Source organism: Triticum aestivum, chromosome 4B (assembly GCF_018294505.1).
Source record: "Triticum aestivum cultivar Chinese Spring chromosome 4B, IWGSC CS RefSeq v2.1, whole genome shotgun sequence".
In the NCBI taxonomy this organism is placed as follows: Eukaryota; Viridiplantae; Streptophyta; class Magnoliopsida; order Poales; family Poaceae; genus Triticum; species Triticum aestivum.
In genome coordinates this window covers 212,575,746-212,586,019 of record NC_057804.1, presented here as the reverse complement: position 1 = coordinate 212,586,019, position 10,274 = coordinate 212,575,746, and the positions used below count along the sequence as shown (strand labels likewise).

At 47.8% G+C, this 10,274-nt stretch overlaps 1 long non-coding RNA gene across 1 annotated transcript in view; it reads right to left on the bottom strand.

Annotated features, from left to right (window-relative positions):
* LOC123091830 (uncharacterized) overlaps positions 1 to 9,894 on the bottom strand; it is a 23,843-nt gene extending 13,949 nt beyond the window's left edge. Inside the window, exons 1-2 of the long non-coding RNA XR_006443588.1 lie at positions 9,883 to 9,894; positions 3,348 to 3,352 (exon numbers count right to left, since the gene is read on the bottom strand). This is a non-coding gene — a long non-coding RNA (uncharacterized lncRNA). The remainder of the gene's footprint in view (positions 1 to 3,347; positions 3,353 to 9,882) is intronic.
* Between the last annotated feature and the right edge of the window lie 380 nt (positions 9,895 to 10,274).

Here is a 10,274-nt window from a genome sequence, read left to right as displayed (position 1 = left end):
CCTGCAGGGGTGTACTTCTTCATACATGTTTCCACCACTTAGCGTCTGCACACGACATGTGCTTGGCAGACTTCAAGCGAAAGCCGACGTGGGTGTAGACCACGACCTACCTAATCACTTAAGTCTCTAGTCCAGGTTTATCGCCTATTCGGGTTCCATCCATGAGGAGATCCGGCCGGAGTTTCGCTCACAGCCCCAAACGATGTGTGCAGGGTTCCCGAGATACCTAACGGGTATCCGGTACACCCGGCCACGTGCCTACCGCATCACAGCCCACCCCTACGGTCAGCGCTATCCACGGCCTCCAGCATACTACAAACACCAGAAACTACTTGCAACTCCTGGACAGAGGACAAGGGTGAATAAGAAGTCGAGCGGGGTCATATTTCAGGGCCCAATGCATGGTAGTAGCTGAATCTTAAATCACATATGCAGATCTCAGTGCTTAAGGTCGGCTTCAATGAAACAACCCACCATGTACTCCTACATGGCCTCTCATCGATACCTTTACCAAACCGTGTTCACCACATCACTCTCATTACCGGCACGATCATTTCACTCTAGCCCATCACCCAGATGAACCAGACCTGACACGACTCTAAGCATAGCAGGCATAGCAAGGTAGGAACAACACATACATATGGCTCAAACAACTCCTACACATGCTAGTGGGTTTCATCTAGTTACTGTGGCAATGACAGGTCATGCAGAGGAAATGGGTTCAACTACCGTAGCACACAGCAGTTTGAAACGCGTTGTCTTAATGCAGTAAAAGGGAGCAGGAGCAAGAACATGGGATTGTATCAATATGATCAAATGGTTGGTTGCTTGCCTGATGGATCGATGCACGGATACGGTTCTTCACTAGGGTAGTCACGGTACTCCTCGGAGGCAGAACCTGCCGCAAGAACACTGATACACAACCATCACCAAACAATGTGCGATAATATGATGCATGCATGAAACATGGCAATAAGAGTGTGTTGGGCTAATGCAACTAGAACCGGATGGGTTTGAATCAATTTGAACCAAAGATTCAAATTTCAAACTCATAAATGGCCCTTTAAAGTGTTTTATCTTGTTCTGCACTAAACCTCAAGTTAGTTTCTTTAAACATGCATGAAACTAATACAGATGGATAGATTGGATTTTTCTGATCATTTTTCATATATAATTTGTTTGATTTCGAGCTACGGTTGAATTTATATGAATTTTTGAAGTTTGGGTTATTTTCTGGAATTTATAAATCATTTTAGATTTATTTTATTTCCAGAAAAGGATTACTGCGTCAACATGAGGTCATGCTGACCTCAGCAAGTCAACAGAACCGGTCCAGGTCAAACCTGACGCGTGGGTCCAGGGTGTCAGTGGCTAATTAACTAATTTAATTTAGTTTAAACTAATCTGGATAATTAGCAGAAGGGGGCCCCACCTGTCATTGACTCAATAGAGTCAACCGGGGCCCACCCGGGGTCAAAGTCAACACGGCTGCACCGGCGTTTAGACGCCGGCGAGCACGACGCGGCGGCAGAAGTGGTTTTGGCCGTTCCGGCCACCAAATGGGGCGCGGAGGGCATCTACGTGGAGCTGGGGACAAACCGCAGTTCTTGGTGGAGTTAGTTGGGGTCGGGGTGGCCGGAGTTGGCGCCGGCGACGACCTAGGCGGCCACCGGAGTTTGGTTGGGGACGAACTCGAGGCTAGGGTGTGCGGTGAGGTGCGGGGTGTGCACGGTTGGACTCAACACAGCGTGGTGAGTGCGTTGGACACCGAGAGGTGGCCGGAGGATTGCCGAGAGCACGTCGGCGACGAGATCCACGGCGGTGCGTGCGGGTGATCTTCGTGCGGTGGCTACACGGCTCGGGGGCGAGAGAGGAAGGGTAGGAGGGGTAGCTAGGCTCACAGAGCACCCGTAGAGGCCACCGGCGGGGTCGGGGACGAGCTGATGCGGCGACGGTGTTGAAGGGGATCTCCGGCGACGGCGGACTCGGGCGAGGTCGGTGCGGTGGACTCGGGCCTTGCAAGCACACGGGGCTCGGGTTGCTCGAAGGAGAGGAGGGTGGCGGAGCTTTCAGGCGACACGGGGAGGCGAGGGGAGCACGGTAGGCGTGGCTACGGCGAGCGGCGGCGACGAGCTCCGCTCGGGAGAGAGCCAGGGAAGGGGAGAGGACACAGGCGAGGGAGAGAGGGGTCAGGGGGGTGCGTGGCGCTTGGGGGAGGCGTCCAGAGCGTCAGGGAAGGAGAGCGGCAAGCAGGAGGTGGCTCGGCGCGTGCCGGCGTGCGGTGGCCACACGCCTCGCGTCCTTCTGGCGCGAGGTGGGAGACGGTGGCGGTTCGGTGGGCTGGGCCGCTGGAATTGGGCCAGGTGGGCTGAGAGGTGAGCGCCAGGTAGGGTTTCTCTCCTCTCTGCTTTTCCTATTTCTGTTTTTTTTATTTTGTTCTGTGTTGTTTTAGTTTAGTAAAATACTAAACCATTTTATAAAATCCTGAATATAGTTATGTGGCTAGAACTAAAATATACCAAACCACATAAAATGTTCCAGTATTATTGGACATATATTATTTATATATCAAATATATATCCAATGCAAATAGTTATTGAATTAATTCAAAGGCCCAAAATAAATGTTTCAGTCACTCCAAAAATATTGGTTTGCATTTTATTCTTGCCAATATTTTTTTAAATGATTTCTGAGGCTCTCCAATTTCCCAATTCAAATTTAAAGAAATTTAGACATGATGCATGGATGCAATGCCACTAGTTACAAGCAAGCTCTAGGGCTGTGACAACTCACCCCCACTAAACAAGAATCTCGCCCCGAGATTCAAGACGTGAGGTAAGAGGAAAAGGGAAGTCACAACTATCACAATCTTCATGATCCATTTGCCCTTCTCAAAGAGGTTGATTCATTCCATCATTTTGGTCTTGACGTCTTTGCTTTCGAGATCTTCACTCGACACAACAACAGAAAGAAGGGGGAAACCCTACAGGATTTACTCCTCTTGAAGATCGAGCAACTCAAGATCAGTTCATGGAGAGACGTAGGAACAACTCTTGAGTTGAGACACCAAACACACATTAGGAATGATGGTAAAGAAATGGATGACGAAGGTTCAAATTGGTAGGCAACCATTCCACGCTTAGGTAGGTGGTAATTGGTTGTCAACGCAGCAAGGAGTTGAGTTGCCATGATACCACAACGAGGCACCTTAGGGATGGTGACTCGTAGATATATCCCCTTAAGTGGCAAAAAGAATTACCTTTGATTCAGAGATCATTGAAACTCTTTAAACCAGCCTAAGGCAATTCTCGAGCGATCGTTTGGAGGGGGTCGGTAGAATGGCATACTCGGACTTGGATGATGTAGATTACCTTGTTGAAGACAACGTAATGGATGAATTTTCTTACCACCGGAAATGGAAGAGACCCATGGTAGAATGGCACATTGGCGGTGCAAGCTGGGAACAAAATGCAAATGCTGGGAATGATTCTGGTAACTGGGGAAGAACCCAACAATAGAGAGTGAATTCACTGTTTGAAAAGGTCATAGCATTGCCGAGGAAACTGAGAGCACTATACAGTTAATGCCGACGATCAAACCTAGCACTTGCGCATGCTCTCAAGAACTTGAGCATTTCCATAATCATCAAGATTTTACCAATATCCGTGTCAAGGATCCTGGCAACACAACTTGCTACCATGATGAATGATGATGGATGATGTAGATGCAAAGGAAGATAACACTTTCTCAGATTTCACCCTTGGCGGGGCCAAGGAAATAAAATCTGGATGATCGACCGAGAGACATTTAGCACTCCGCTTATAATGCTCTCCTTAATGTGCTAGCGTAATCCATTTATTGAAATGGTTTGGTAAGCAGACCATCAAGTAAAAGGGTCGGACTTCGGGAGCACAAAAATCCATATAGAACAACTAGGGAGTAGATCCTACGAAATCCTTATGGGGAGGTGGCCAACTTCCTCAATCAAGATATTATAATAACAGGTCTTCCGGCTGGGTGTGTTGGCCACGACATCCACTTTACCGGTTATAGATGGACCAATATTGTAGTTCTTGGGAAACATTCCAACCATCATATCTTCCTGAGATTCAGATCTGGTTGGTGTCAGGATATTCCAGACTCATCGAGTCTAGGAAGAAAAATGAAAGTTTGCAACACAAATCGACGAGATGACGTTGCGAGATTCTCGGGAAATGAACTACGATAGCAAGCTCCAAAACATGAGCTGGTTCTGCTACAAACATGTGAACACGTTGTCCCAGACAAGCATGACCACAAAGTAGTCTTATAATAAAACACTACCGAGTTCAGGAGGGGGAACCATCATCGAGGATATCGAAGTTTTGTACAAATCCGTCTGGTACCTTCGGGACTAGCACTTAGAACTTATTAACCTTGAACAAATCAATCAGTGGCTTGGTGTGCTAGGGACACATATAGAATGGAGGTTGCAAGCCTCCAGACTACAGAATACTTCGCACGTATGCATGACTAATTTGGGATGATTCCAAAGGAAACAAAACAATCTTCCTCGAATTCATGGCGGCAACTTACATCAGATGCACATGAATTAGAGGAAGTCACTACTTTCATCCAAACATAGGATTCATGAACGGAGCACGAAGGCATTGCTTACAAAATTTTCAACACTAGGTTGATGTTCAACATGATTCATGGGGGGAGACGAAATGCTACTGATGGGCTCAACAACAACTCATCAGAATTTCCATATCACTGGACTTCCACCATCATGTGAACACGGTGATAGCATTGGTCAGACCAAAGATGTAATGGTGTATGCTCGAGGGATCAACCACGAGTAAGACAACATTACGAGCATTGATTTGACGATAGCCCACACTCAAATCAAAGGATTGATAAGACAATAGGTCCAGCAACTGATCAGAGGGACCAATCGATGAAGATATCATCTTTCTTCAACACACACTACACAAGAATATCCCTTTGGAACGAACTAAGTCAGGCAAGCTTTTATCTTCCAACTCTCCAAGTTGTTGTCAAGCTTAACCAACTAGCTCAGGGATATCTAACACCGATTCTTGGAGAGAGGGTGGTTCACAAGAAACCAACTTGATCACGAGCTCAACATAACAGTCAGGGGACAACCTGGTAATACTACCGAGAAGATATTCAGAAAATTACTAACCACCGGTATGTTACTAATCTCGAGAACAATATCGCTTTTGAGGGCAAGACGATATGATCAAATGAGTGAGGACTTGACAAGATCCTAACTCATCAATCGAAGGGTGCACCGAAATAAGGACTAGGTAGCACGATCAGTCTTAGAAGGATGATTCAAAAACCAACACGCTAAGAATGAAATTATTGTCCTTTAACTACCAAGCAACGAGGTTGCTAGGAGTATTGATTTCACACATCACAATTCATTTGTCGGTATTCCGGTTGCATCAACACGAAGACCGAGGAATGACTAATGATGGTCAGAAGTATCACTACGTCAAAATTCATGAGAGTTGGTGCAGTTCTCATGACAATTCTGACATAAAGGGGGTAATACTCCAAGGTAGAACAGAACCAAAAGCTGGATTGGCATTTGATCTGTGGAATACAACTGCTTTGACCCAATCCTAGATATGGATGAGGTACTGGAGTTTGTTTCTCCAAGTCATTCAGGACATAATGGCTTGACGGACCACAAGAGTAATAGGCATCGACAAACGAATGCACGCATACTCTTGACTATCAATTGATAGACGAGGGTCAGAATGCAACTAAAGAGAACAACTCAAAGGAACATATAATTTTCTGAGTTGTGGATGCATAGATTAGTATCTCGAGCGAGATCAACATTTCTTCCAGATAACCCATGCAGAGAGGTAGGACTGGCAGAGTCACGATTTATGAATGGAGATCTCCTCAAGAGTACTCTAATTGTGATCTTTTGATCCAATAAACATCTGCCATAAGCGGTTCATAGTATTTGGAAGAAGGAAATACCACGGACCTCGAGGACTATCGCAAAGTTACTAATATCCTAAAGGAACTAGCAAACACTATCAACATGAAGTAAAGTAGAGTGAATCTCGGGTTGAAAACCCAGGAATAGAATACCTACTACTAAGTAGCATCACGGAATGCTTTCGAGAATAAAGGCCAGAATCATCACACTGGGACACAAATCATGGCTAGCTTACTAGGTGACTCCCTAAAACTCCTAGGGTCATAATAGTAGCTCCAACATATATACCGAGGCAATAGAGTACCTCAACCGGCGATTAGTGTGCTTATTCTGACCAAACGGACACCAAAACAGAGGGAAAGGATTTTGCAATTGCATTAGATTATTTAGAAACCTGGGATGACTCGGACAGCATAACGGCTATAAATGCTCAAAAAGATTTGAAACAATCACAAAAATGGTGGCATAACCACTCAGAAGCACAATGCCAAGGTTTCGAGATCAACAGTTAACATACAGAAGTAGTAGGAACTGAACTCAAACTTAAATCCAACAATCTTATAAGTCTACGGATTAGTAACACGTCATCCTGATAGATAGATGAGAAGGCCTAGTTCTTAGTCCCCGTAGAAGAGAAGAGGATGACTCAGATCAGAGAGCCGTGAGGTATAAGGAGTAAAAAGAGCCTTACGTTCCATCCCACAATCAATTCCCTTACATAACTAAAGAATTTCTAGACTCAACTTCGACCAGTTTGGCTTGGTAATCCTACAGGCAGTCAAGCTCTGATACCAACACTGTCAGGACCCCGACTCAATGCCACATCGATCTAGCATGTAACACCTCATATCACTTTGCGGCCTCACGCACGGTATTCCCACGGGTGTCGCTTTACCTTTGCCCGGGACCATTTGCGTCTTTTGGCACACGTATATGATAGTGTTGCTAGCATCCATATGATAAGGATCCCGGGCTGACATGGCTAGTCGTAAACCCAAAGTGGCACAAACTTACAGGGACAGGCATCCATGACCTAGCATCGAACGTGTCGGTCATCAGCGAGTGAATCCAGGCTATAGCACTGGGCTAGCAGGACTCCGGTGAACCGGGCTGTAGCGGGCTAACAGGACTCCGGTATTCATCGCGTGACATTTCCCTGAGGGGACAGACACAGGAACGAAGAAGGACACATGCCGGCCAGCCTAAGTTTTCCGGAGCAGCAGCAAGCTACCATAGCTCAGTGGAAACACTAGGAGACATTTCCCGGTAAGAGAGGCTACTAAGGATAAACAACTAGATAGTCAGATCCCACACATACCAAGCATTTCAATAACATACACACAATATGCTCGATATGTGCAAATACAACATGGCATCACAACATGACTCTACAACTCAAGTATTTATTCATTAGGCTCCGAGGAGCGAGATATTACAAACATGGGTCCTACGACCCAACATTCAGAGCATACAAGTCAAAACACAAGCAGAAGCTATTATGTCTGAGTACAGACATCTATAAATGAAAAGGCTGAGAAGCCTGACTATCTACCAAATCCTGCCGAGGGCACAAGATCGTAGCTGAGGTAACAAGCTAAACGTCGAAGTTCACGTGGAACTACTAGTGAGACTGAAATCTCTCTCTGCAAAAGACATAAATTAAGCAACATGAGTACAAATGTACCCAGCAAGACTTACATCAGAACTAACTACATATGCATCATTATCAACAAAGGGGGATGGTGGGGTTTAACTGCAGCAAGCCAGCTTTGACTCGGTGGCTATCCTAAACTACGACTGCAAGCAACTCTTTTGAGGAGGCGCGCACGAGTCCACATATTCACCAACAAATACACCACTATGGAACCGCTCCCGTCTCCCTACGAGAACGCCATCCATAGCACTCACGCTTATCTTGCGTATTTTAGAGTATCCACTTTCTCTTGTCTATGAACTGATATAAGCAACCCAGAAGTCCTTTACCGCGGACACGGCTATTCGAATAGATGATGTTAACCCTGCAGGGGTGTACTTCTTCACACATGTTTCCACCACTTAGCGTCTGCACACGACATGTGCTCGGCAGACTTCAAGCGAAAGCCGACGTGGGTGTAGACCACGACCTACCTAATCACTCAAGTCTCTAGTCCAGGTTTATCGCCTATTCGGGTTCCATCCATGAGGAGATCCGGCCGGAGTTTCACTCACAGCCCCAAACGATGTGTGCAGGGTTCCCGAGATACCTAACGGGTATCCGGTACACCCGGCCACGTGCCTACCGCATCACAGCCCACCCCTACGGTCAGCGCTGTCCACGGCCTCCAACATACTACAAACACCAGAAACTACTTGCAACTCCTGGACAAAGGACAAGGGTGAATAAGAAGTCGAGCGGGGTCATATTTCAGGGCCCAATGCATGGTAGTAGCTGAATCTTAAATCACATATACAGATCTCAGTGCTTAAGGTCGGCTTCAATGAAACAACCCACCATGTACTCCTACATGGCCTCTCATCGATACCTTTACCAAACCGTGTTCACCACATCACTCTCATTACCGGCACGATCGTTTCACTCTAGCCCATCACCCAGATGAACCAGACCTGACACGACTCTAAGCATAGCAGGCATAGCAAGGTAGGAACAACACATACATATGGCTCAAACAACTCCTACACATGCTAGTGGGTTTCATCTAGTTACTGTGGCAATGACAGGTCATGCAGAGGAAATGGGTTCAACTACCGTAGCACACAGCAGTTTGAAACGCGTTGTCTTAATGCAGTAAAAGAGAGCAGGAGCGAGAACATGGGATTGTATTGATATGATCAAATGGTTGGTTGCTTGCCTGATGGATCGATGCACGGATACGGTTCTTCGCTAGGGTAGTCACGGTACTCCTCGGAGGCAGAACCTGCCGCAAGAACACCGATATACAACCATCACCAAACAATGTGCGACAATATGATGCATGCATGAAACATGGCAATAAGAGTGTGTTGGGCTAATGCAACTAGAACCAGATGGGTTTGAATCAATTTGAACCAAAGATTCAAATTTCAAACTCATAAATGGCCCTTTAAAGTGTTTTAACTTGTTCTGCACTAAACCTCAAGTTAGTTTGTTTAAACATGCATGAAACTAGTCAGATGGATAGATTGGATTTTTCTGATCATTTTTCATATATAATTTGTTTGATTTGGAGCTACGGTTGAATTTATATGAATTTTTGAAGTTTGGGTTATTTTCTGGAATTTATAAATCATTTTAGATTTATTTTAATTCCAGAAAAGGATTACTGCGTCAGCATGAGGTCATGCTGACCTCAGCAAGTCAACAGACCCGGTCCAGGTCAAACCTGACGCGTGGGTCCAGGGTGTCAGTGGCTAATTAACTAATTTAATTTAGTTTAAACTAATCTGGATAATTAGCAGAAGGGGGCCCCACCTGTCATTGACTCAACAGAGTCAACCGGGGCCCACCCGTGGTCAAAGTCAACACGGCTGCACCGGCGTTTAGCCGCCGGCGAGCCCGACGCGGCGGCAGAAGTGGTTTTGGCCGTTCCGGCCACCAAATGGGGCGCGGAGGGCATGTACGTGGAGCTGGGGACGAACCGCAGCTCTTGGTGGAGTCAGTTGGGGTCGGGGTGGCCGGAGTTGGCGCCGGCGACGACCTAGGCGGCCACCGGAGTTCGGTTGGGGACGAACTCGAGGCTAGGGTGTGCGGTGAGGTGCGGGGAGTGCACGGTTGGACTCAACGCAGCGTGGTGAGTGCGTTGGACACCGAGAGGTGGCCGGAGGATGGCCGGGAGCACGTCGGCGACGAGATCCACGACGGTGCGTGCGGGTGATCTTCGTGCGGTGGCTACACGGCTCGGGGGCGAGAGAGGAAGGGTAGGAGGGCTAGCTAGGCTCACAGAGCACCCGTAGAGGCCACCGGCGGGGTCGGGGACGAGCTGATGCGGCTACGGCGTTGAAGGGGATCTCCGGCGACGGCGGACTCGGGCGAGGTCGGTGCGGTGGACTCGGGCCTTGCGAGCACACGGGGCTCGGGTTGCTCGAAGGAGAGGAGGGTGGCGGAGCTTTCAGGCGACACGGGGAGGCGAGGGGAGCACGGTAGGCGTGGCTACGGCGAGCGGCGGCGACGAGCTCCGCTCGGGAGAGAGCCAGGGAAGGGGAGAGGACACGGGCGAGGGAGAGAGGGGTCAGGGGGGTGCGTGGCGCTCGGGGGAGGCGTCCAGAGCGTCGGGGAAGGAGAGCGGCAAGCAGGAGGTGGCTTGGCGCGTGCCGGCGTGCGGTGGCCACACGC